Here is a 10,040-nt window from a genome sequence, read left to right as displayed (position 1 = left end):
CTCAAATTTGAGATCAAATTCTTTTTTGGGAGGATAGACAAGTTGATTTATGAGAAATCTTATGGGGATTCAACTTTTTACTTACCCGTAATATTTGGGCGATCCAGGGAGGACCACTTACCCCCAAAGGCTCCCCTTGAGAATCTATACATTCCTTATTCACGAATTCATGTGCTTGTAAAGGTGCGAAGTCTAAACTTTAATATGCTAACTACATTCTTTTGAAGACCATTTCAACATCTAACCATTCATATGATCTCTATCATTGTTCTTAATGAAGCTCTTTAAGCAACTCGAATGCGTATTGCTAATGACTCCAAAAGTTGTTGTTCAAAATATCAAAGGACCCTCTCATACTGCTAGTGAGGTTGGTTATACACCAAATGACGAAGGCCCCAACCCATGCCCAAAGTGTGAGCATGCAACTTTTGAAGTTGGGCATGAACATGGATATAAAACCTTTACATATCAAAAGGACACATTTTGCAAAAACATGAAAAATAAAACATTTATTATTGTTTAGATTGGTTGCAAATACAAAACATACACCCTTATCCATCACTTTGCAAAGTGGGCACGGAACACCTCCTGTCCGCTTTTCACATGTTTAGTAGGTAAACGAGAAGTCGTGTCATGTCCATTGTGTAAGGAAGTGTGGATGCCCAACCTTAGTATAATGGGCACAAGTTACTATTGTGAAGCATAGTCAAATGAGAGGCACAAGTTATTGTTGTGAATATGATATTGCAAGCTTAGTATAAGAGAAAAAAACCTACCTACACCCAAACCTTTAAAAATACTTTTGGGTGGTTAACACTTTCAAAGTGAGGGTGTGTAACCAAACTAAATGGGAAAGTTATGAATGCACGCTGAGTATAAGGGAAACATCTCTCTCTCTCTCTTGCTCGCTCACATAATCATGATTATGTGCGTGTATCTGTCTGCCATGAACTGAGCTTACGGCGGGCCTTGTGAAGTTGTGACTCGTGAGCCGCGATGGCGGCTATCATCTCTTTCGTCCATATGATCTCCTCCTGCCTCTGCGGGATGAGTACAACGCTGCACAACATCAATGCAGCGACGTAGAAAGATGGGGCGGCGACGAAAACGTGGACCCTGGGCCTGCAGGGAGCCACGCCCCGGATCTGCTGCTTCTGCTCCACTGACTTGGCCGCCATGATCCTTTGCGTTTTGCTGCTTCTCCTGTGCCTTCCTCACCCTCCTCCTCCTAATCATCGCCATGATCATGACCCACATCAGCAGCAACAACGGGAGAGAGAGAGAGAGAGAGAGAGAGCGCAGTGACTAGTACTTCACCCGGATGTACACAAAGAAGTCGTAACAATCGCGTGATATCATTGTGATGTAAGATGGGAGGCAGAGGAGACCTATGATTGATTGCTTTACGGCGAGGGCAGAGAGACGTACTAAAAGCCGCCATCTTCCATAATATTGTGGTAATCATTGATCGATGCGAAAAGTAATGGTATCCCGCGTGTCAACCTAGCTTCCACATATATCTCTGCGTATTGAATTGCAAGACTTATCATGTAATGCATGCTTGTGAGAGGGAAAAAAACAATGATATCTCAAAGTAGCTTATACATCCAAATTACCATCTAGTATTCAAATAGTTTTCTTTTGTGAGCAAGCATTGCTATCAATGATAGCAAGTAGTGTCCTCATTCGCACATGCACAAGTGATGAAATCTCAGATGAAGCATTGCCAGTGGACTTTAGTTCTATCAAAATATGTCATGCGTGCTACAACACCACAACACAATATCAATAAGAGCATCTTTTATGAATACACCAGACAACAAAGGTAATTACACCAAAGGCAAAGAAATACCTTAGTTGATATCCATATTCAATTGATGCAGCACAATCAAGCACTACAAGTCATGACACTCCCATCATTGCTATCAAAGAGGAATCCTCTTTGGGTGTGACTAAAACATAAGGTGGTCATAGACAAGGGGTGCCATATAATAATATTGCGTATACCCCTTATGAATGATCTCAATAGATAGGTCTTTGTATTTGTATCTCTAAACAAATGGAAGATTCTCAAGACACTCAACCACATTTGTAAGAGATCTACCCATTTCAGGTTTTTGTGCAAAAAGAAAACCTTTCTCTGGTCATTTGAGTTTGAGACTCATGGGAGTAACTAAACAATGGTGTCTTCATTTATCTACAAAATGAAGGCAAAAATTTTAAATAAACAAAGATAAAATAAGTCCACAAAGAGAAATAATGTTTAAAGCAAGCAAATGTGACACACATTACAAGTAGCAAGATGTGATCAAACTCTTTGTTGTAAGACTTCTTGCCTACAATATTAATGGAAGTCGAATAGTAAATAAACAAAGATAAAATAAGTCCACAAAGAGAAATAATGTTTAAAGCAAGCAAATGTGACACACATTACAAGTAGCAAGATGTGATCAAACTCTTTGTTGTAAGAATTCTTGCCTACAATATTAACAATGGAAGTCGAATAGTGATCATTGTTCTATAGCAAGATTTTCAACCCAATAGAGGATTTTACCCAAGAAAATACCACATATAACTATCCATGTTGTGAACAACGGATGCGTGGTTTGCGCGTAGTGGATGGAAGAAGCTCCCTCTTTCTCTCTTTTACTCATAAAATTGCATACGACTCATGAGAAATTGAAAAATAGACTAAAAGAAAAGGTAAAGTAAGATGAATGACTCAAGATTGGGTTCAATCTCCCTCCCACATGAAGTGGGTAGCTCCCTTCATGCCGTATTTATAATAATATTACAAAATCTTCTTTGCCCAAGATTTAGGCCCTTTACAATCACTCTTTGCATAAAGAGTTTGAGTAAATTGAAAAAGAGATAGAGTAATCTGAATTAATGGATGCTAGCAGTTGTGCATCCCACAACTCTCTAGAACCATTAATATTTTATTTGAACATATCTACTAAAAATCTATTTTGCTAATAAATATTTACATAAAGGCTATGCGCACACTTATAAAAAATAGCGGTGCGTCTAATACAATAATCCAATAATTTTCTAATAAATTATTGAGAAAATAATCTTTAGAATGCTTGCACATGGCGCATCTTTCCAATTCTCCTTGCTCTACACATCAGTTGCCAAAAATTTAAAAAATCATGTTAGAATAATAACCCACTGAATAATTGCAGCTAGCCTTATAAATTAATTAATTTGGAATTCCATACAATAATAAGTTCACAAAGACGTTAATACTCATGTGGATAAAATGGTACCACCCACGTTCACACTTGCATCGACGCCCAAAAAGGATAGGCATCCCCATCGATCTTCCGTCTAAGACAATTCTTAGGAACGTGCCCCGCATTGACGGAGAACCATTTAAGGTGCTCATTTCGCCAACGTACACACAAAGAAGAACCATTTAAGGGGCTCATCCCTTTGCGTAGGTGCCACCTGGCAACATACCCCCGGGGTGGGATAGCAAGTGCCCTCAATTGCTATTGACTGGATGTGGAGATAATAAATTGGAAAAAGGTCGCAAATCATGAGCATGCATCCATTAAGCTTCCTCAATAGGGTGATTGTGGAATTTAACAAGATAACGAGGATAAGTATTTCTAGTTCTAGTGGTCATATAGTCAACATCAAGAATTGTTTCAGGGATTAGGATTTCATGGTTATCTGCAATCAAGGGTGGTGATTCATAAACAGGGTGAACAGGAAGAGAACCTTTGAAGGGACGTAAAAGACTAATGTGAAAATTGTTGTGGATTTTCCAATGATGAGGTAACTCTAATTTGTAAGCATTAGGATTAATACAATGGAGAATTTAAAAGGTCCATAGAAACGAGGAGCTAATTTAACATTCGGGTTCTTTTCTACATTATGGAGTCTACATTTTTCAACACGTAACCAAACATAATCTCATTCCTTATAAATCATAGCTTGCCTCTTTTTATTTGCTTGTTTCACATATGATTGTTGGGCCTTTGCTAGTATTTTGTAATGAACGGGAATCATGGGAACATGGCATGGGAACATACCAGTCACACTGATGGTATATAAGGTGTAAGAGGGTAATTTGAGGCATCACGAAAATTATCAAGAAACTCTCTTTTCACCTTCTCAAGCTTCCATGGCTTCTTCTTCTTCTTCCTTTTTCCGTCTTTCTCTCTCCTCTCCCTCTTCTCCTGCAGTCCTTCTCTCTCTCCTTCCCCTTAGTTAGGACAGTTAGGTCTCTTTCATTACAAGTGGTATTAGAGATTTGTCCTTGATCCTTCTCTTTTCCCATAGATATAGGGCTCTCACAGTTTCCCACAGTTAGAAAACTCCAGTTACATCTCTCTCACAGGTACACAGGAGTACTCAGGCAGGTTGTCAGCCGTCTTGAAGACTATGGCAGCCTTTCTTGGAGCTTTCCCAAGAACCATGGACACATCTGGAGGCGGGCAGACAAATTTGACGGGTTGTCACTAATTTTCATGCAAGTTTCTTGAGGGTTTTGGGCAAAAAGGAGGGTAGCACAATTAGAGAAGGCCAAAAACTCAGTTACTTTTCAAGAAGACCTTCTCTCTCCTCCTTCCACAAGCTGCCTGCAAGCTCCTATGGAGGAAACCAGCCCCAAATCTTGCTCTCCCCCTTCTTCCATGAAGCATCAGCCTTGCCCCTTCATCTTCTAAAGCTCAGGAGCCATTGATCAAGCATGGCTGAGTTGGGTGGTCATCCCCAACCCTCCAGGAGCAACCCTGAAATTTGTGGTGCAAAAAATGGGTTGCTTACTGGCCTGCTGGATAGCTCCCTAGCCCTCCTCTCCTCCCTGGATCTCATTCCTGGCTCTTGGCAAGTCTCTGGGGCAACATTGAAGGCTTCCTCCTCAGCTCTTGGGCTCCTCTTTCCACTTCAAGAAACCCTGATCATGTGCAGTCCATGGAAGCCATGGAAGCTTGCCATCAAGCTCAAAAATCTTGAAGATTTTGGTTTTTTCTTGGTCCTCGGGAGTCCCTCTTCAAGCCTAGCTCAAGATTTCAGCCTGCAAGAAGCATGGGAAGAAGATTAGAAGCAAGATTTGAAGACATGCACTTGTGGGCAGCCATAACTATGGGAGTAGAGCTTCAATTTCAGCAAGAGCTCTTCATGGGAAGGTCGTGAGCCATCCTTCCCCAAGCTTGACTTCACCCTTTCTTGACGGAGCACAACCATTTTGGAGCTATGGAGCATGAGGGATCAAATTGGAGCTCTCATGAAGGACTGAAGTGGCATTAGTGGCTACCTTATTCTCCAAAATATTCAAGGTAACCGATTCTTGGCTCTCATTCTCTTCGTTTAAGCCTCTTGTTGAATCCTATCCACTTGTTTGAGAAGTAGATAATAGGAGTCCCAAACATTGTATGCATGCTGAATATTAATCCCAGTCATTTCCCTTTGATCTTATGGCATTGGAATGGATTTTACTCATGCTGAAGCTTCATTGAGATTATATTTTTGCTTACCCATAAACCGTATGGCTTCTTGTGAATTGGCTGAGCCAAGAATTGATAAAAAAATCCATTGTATAAGGGTGAGTAGGCAGTGAGTCACTGCCAGTAAGCTCTCTATCCCTATTCCCCATTCCAATTCCATGCACTTCATGAAAAGCCCAAAATTTTGATTCTTGAAATGCATCTCATGCTGGGTGTTTAATTAATAAATGTCTACCATGTATATTCCGGGTGAGGAAAAGCCCGATGCCAGGCGAGGTGGCAGGACAAAAGAGGGGTGACCCCCCCTTGCCATCAAAGACCTTGAAGGGGTGCACAACCCGGCCCTGGGGAGACTTTGCCCACCTCCCGATGATCCGGAGCCCAAAGAATTATTGCAGGTGCAGGTGCATTTGATGGAATAGCTCGAGCCCTGATCATTTGAGTCTACAGCCCCTATATGCATTGGTAATGTCATGAACCACTTGGTAAGGTATGGTGGATGCATGTAAGAAGGATAGGGTACGCCGTTATGGAAAAGGGTCTCAGCAATGAACTACGGATGCAAAGGATGTATGGATCTATGTGGCATTGAGAGCCACCATTGAGACCCTGGATGTTTGGGATAAGACCCTCACCATTGGGATAAGGTATGCTCCTTGAGGAAGTCTTTACAAGGTATTGCAGACAGTCAGTCCTACACAGTCAGCCCACAAAAGTTGATTACAACAAAGCCTTTTTGTGTGACTCAGTGTGGGCTCTATAACTTAATTCGAAGAGGGCATCCTTCCCTTCGATCTGAACTAAAAACGTCCCCATTCCACCCCTACGATTTGGGAGATACACTCAGTTTTGTGCTCAGAGGTACTGTGGGACATGCAGCAGTCCTACACAGTCAGCAGTCCTTCCACCCACCATGATGAACCCCTTCTTCCCTCCCTCCCCCGTTACAAATCCTTCAAGCCCATCCTTATGAGATGGGTGAGCCTTCCACCCGCCATGATGAACCCCTCCTTCCCTGCCGCCCCCATTCCCCATAGCACTTATGAGATGGGTGAGCCTTTCACCCGCCATGATGAACCCCTCCTTCCCTCCCTCCCCCGTTACGAATCCTTCAAGCCCATCCTTGGCACCCCAACTCCCCCGTAATGGAAGCTATTTGCACACTTCAGGGGAATGGCTCCAATGCAAATCTTGGGCAGCATAGAATGCACGGAGTACATGGGCAGCATGCATATGGCAATGGACAGCATGCATATGGCAATGGGCAGCATGCATATGGTAATGGGAAGCATGGACATTTTGGACAGCAAGGTCCTAATGGGCAATTTGGTCCTCATGTAATGCAAGGGCAGCATGGCCCCCATGGAAATTTTGGATAGCCGGGGATTGGACAGTAAGGCATGTATGGGCAGCATGTAGCACACGGCATTCATGGGTAGCAAGGCCCAAATGAGCTGCGTGACAAGATTGTGTTTACTAAATTCAATGGGCAGTCCTCATCCCCAGCTGAACTAGAGGAATGGACCTCTAAATTGGAAGCCTATTTTCTCAACTACCCCCACATCGATGAGGCAAAGATTATTTTTGCCTCCCTTCATTTAGAAGGTTTTGCCCACACATGGTGGAGATTCGTTCAAAGAGAAAATTAGCAGTTTTGTGATTGGGAAGAGTTCAAGATGCATATGATCCAAGTTTTTGTCTCCTTGGTGGAAAAAGAATGTTTGGCTAGGCAATGGTATCAGTTTGATCAACGAAATCTCATCGTGAGGGAGTACACCAACCAATTTATGAACCTATCCATGTATGTTGAGGCAGTCAATGATGAGGCCAAATTGCATAAATACATTTATGGGCTAGATGCGTATCTCTCAGCTGATGTAATGGCTCAAAAGCCAGCTACCTTGTTTGCAACCATAGAATTGGCTGAACGCTATGGTCGAAATACCGTCTCGCAATGAAGGCATGCAACCCATTGCAGAACAACAAAGATACCCTATCAGGAAACCCCCATATGCTAATAATTATTGTAGCAACAATGCAGGGAATGGCAGCCCCAAAATCCCTACTTACCCCACTTTTAATGCTGGAAGAAAATATGGCAGTTTTGGGACAGCACCACCCTCCAAAAGTGACCCAAAGTATGCTGAAAATAAGACAAGGAATGGCTTCAGTTCTAACGGTCAAAAATTCATTCCTCCTGAAGTTGTCAAGGATAGAAAAGCCAAAGGCTTGTGCTTTAAATGCGGGGATAAGTACACGACTGATCATGCATCCAAATGCCCCTTTAAGAACGCCATTGTCAAGTTTAACAGCATGTATGTGCTAGAAGATAGTGACAAGTTAGAAGAGGACTTGCATGATAACTCTCCCATGATGACATTTGGTGAAAATGTTGAATATGAAGAGGATCTTGATAACGATTAGTTTTATGACTCACCGGACGGGTTCCCTTTTGATCCCGATGGCTGTCCCATTGATGACATGCTTGGGAATGACCCTTGGCACCCCTCATTCACCACTATATCAGCTTGCTCGATCTCCATGGATGCATGGACCGGCTCTAGGAGCCCGAACACCCTACGAGTACATGGTAACATTGATGGCAAGAGTGTATACATCCTCATAGATAGTGGCAACACGCACACTTTTGTGAATAAATCGACACTTGGCCGTTTGACACGTGTTCCCACTGAATTACAGCAACCTCTTCGGGTTCAAGTGGCCAATGGAAATGAGGAAGTGAGCTCCCATGTATGCACACAAGTGTCTCTTATGCTGACCGAAAATTACATAGTAAAGGTGGACTTAATTACCCTTGATATGGGCCCCGTGGATGTTGTTTTGGGATGTGATTGGCTTCTACAGTTGGAAAAAATCTCTATGGACTTCTCTCAGTTGTATATGGAGTTTGTAATGCATGGGCAGCTTGTACACTTGGAGGGAATTAAAGAAATTGCAGATTTTCAGCTTATAATAGCAAGACAACTCAAAAAACGCTTCCAAATCTTTGTCTTGCATTTTCATAAGGATAATGATGACCAACACACCTTGGGGAAGCAAAATGTAGCACTAAAAGTGCTTTTGGCTGAATATGAGGACCTATTTCAGCCCCCCACTACCCTTCCCCCTTAGAGATCGGTGGACCACCCAATTGACTTGGAGCCCCATGCCAAGCCCATCAATAAACCCCCATATTGACTCTCTAAATGTGAGAGAGAGGAAGTAGCAAAGCAAGTCAAGGAGCTCACTGAAATGGGATTCATAGAGCCTAGCTCTTCCCCTTATGCCTCCCCGATTCTATTGGTTAAGAAAAAGGACGGATCCTTCTGGTTGTGCATTGACTACCGTGATCTCAATAAGATCACCGTAAAAAATGGATACCCCATCCCTTGAATTGATGACTTGCTTGATGAACTTAAGGGAGCATGCTACTTCACCAAGATTGATTTGCGATCCGATTACCACCAAATCGGAATGAGGGTGGGTGATGAAGTCAAAACAACCTTTCGGACTGATCGTGGCTTGTACCCTCGTCATGCCATGTGGGCTCACTAATGCACCCGCCACATTTCAGAGCTTAATGAACAAAATATTGCAGCCATGGCTTTTCCAGTTTGTGTTGGTGTTCTTTGATGATATACTCATTTATAGCAAGTCACTGCATAAGCATCTGAAGCATGTCAGGCAAATTTTTGATGTACTAAGAGAGCACCGGCTATTTGCCAAAGAAAGCAAGTGTGTCTTCGTGCAAACAGAGGTTAAGTACTTGGGACACATTGCTAGTGAAAAATGCATCCAAGTTGATCCTAAGAAAGTGCAATGTGTCCGGGAGTGGCCCACCCCCACTACCACTACCTCCTTGCGTGGTTTTCTTGGCCTCCTCTTTTTATCGGAGATTTATTTGCCATTATGCCACAATTGCAGCCCCATTAACAGACAGGCTGAAAAAAGTCGTTTTCCTATGGGATGAATTGGCTGACCGCAGTTTTCAGCAGAGCTGAAAGACTTGCTCATTGGTGCAGTCTTGCTCCAAGAGCACGGGGTAATAGCATTTGAGAGCCGAAAATTGGATGATAAAGAGAGAGAGTTGCATGTCTATGATCAGGAGATGTTGGCAGTCATTCATGCTATCAAAAGTGGTATCACTACTTGTATGGCAACAGATTTAAGGTGAAAAGTGACCACCGTGTGCTCAAATACTAATTGACTCAGCCAACCTCACTCCCAAACAACATAGATGGGTGGCTACCCTACAAAACTATGACTTTGAGATTACCCACACCCGTGGCAAGGACAATGTAGTGGATGATACACTCTCTCACATGTGGACATGCAAGGTTTCATCCATCACTGAACTCCACAATGATTGGATTGAAGAGCTCCAAGAGACATACTTGCTTGATGCTGAATTCAGCCCTCTTTTCCAGAAATTACAGCAAGGTGTCATGGATGACAACTCCCAATATCAGCTCCACAACGGCCTCATTTGGATCCATGGCCGTATTGTGATTCCCCATGCCTCTCCTTTCACCCAAAGAATCCTTAAAGAGATGCATTCTTCACCGATTGCTGGCCACTTAGGGG

At 42.8% G+C, this 10,040-nt stretch overlaps 1 long non-coding RNA gene across 1 annotated transcript; it reads right to left on the bottom strand.

Annotated features, from left to right (window-relative positions):
• Nucleotides 1–529: 529 nt before the first annotated feature.
• On the bottom strand, nt 530–1,450 carry LOC148010842 (uncharacterized). Its single transcript, XR_015689526.1, has 2 exons — nt 1,318–1,450; nt 530–1,228 (listed from the first exon to the last, which is right to left on the bottom strand). It is a non-coding gene; the product is annotated as an uncharacterized LOC148010842 (long non-coding RNA).
• Nucleotides 1,451–10,040: the final 8,590 nt, after the last annotated feature.

This window comes from Lygodium microphyllum, chromosome 29 (assembly GCF_053477565.2).
Source record: "Lygodium microphyllum isolate KBCC chromosome 29, Lygodium_microphyllum_v1.1.10, whole genome shotgun sequence".
In the NCBI taxonomy this organism is placed as follows: Eukaryota; Viridiplantae; Streptophyta; class Polypodiopsida; order Schizaeales; family Lygodiaceae; genus Lygodium; species Lygodium microphyllum.
This window is presented reverse-complemented; position numbering and strand designations above follow the sequence as displayed.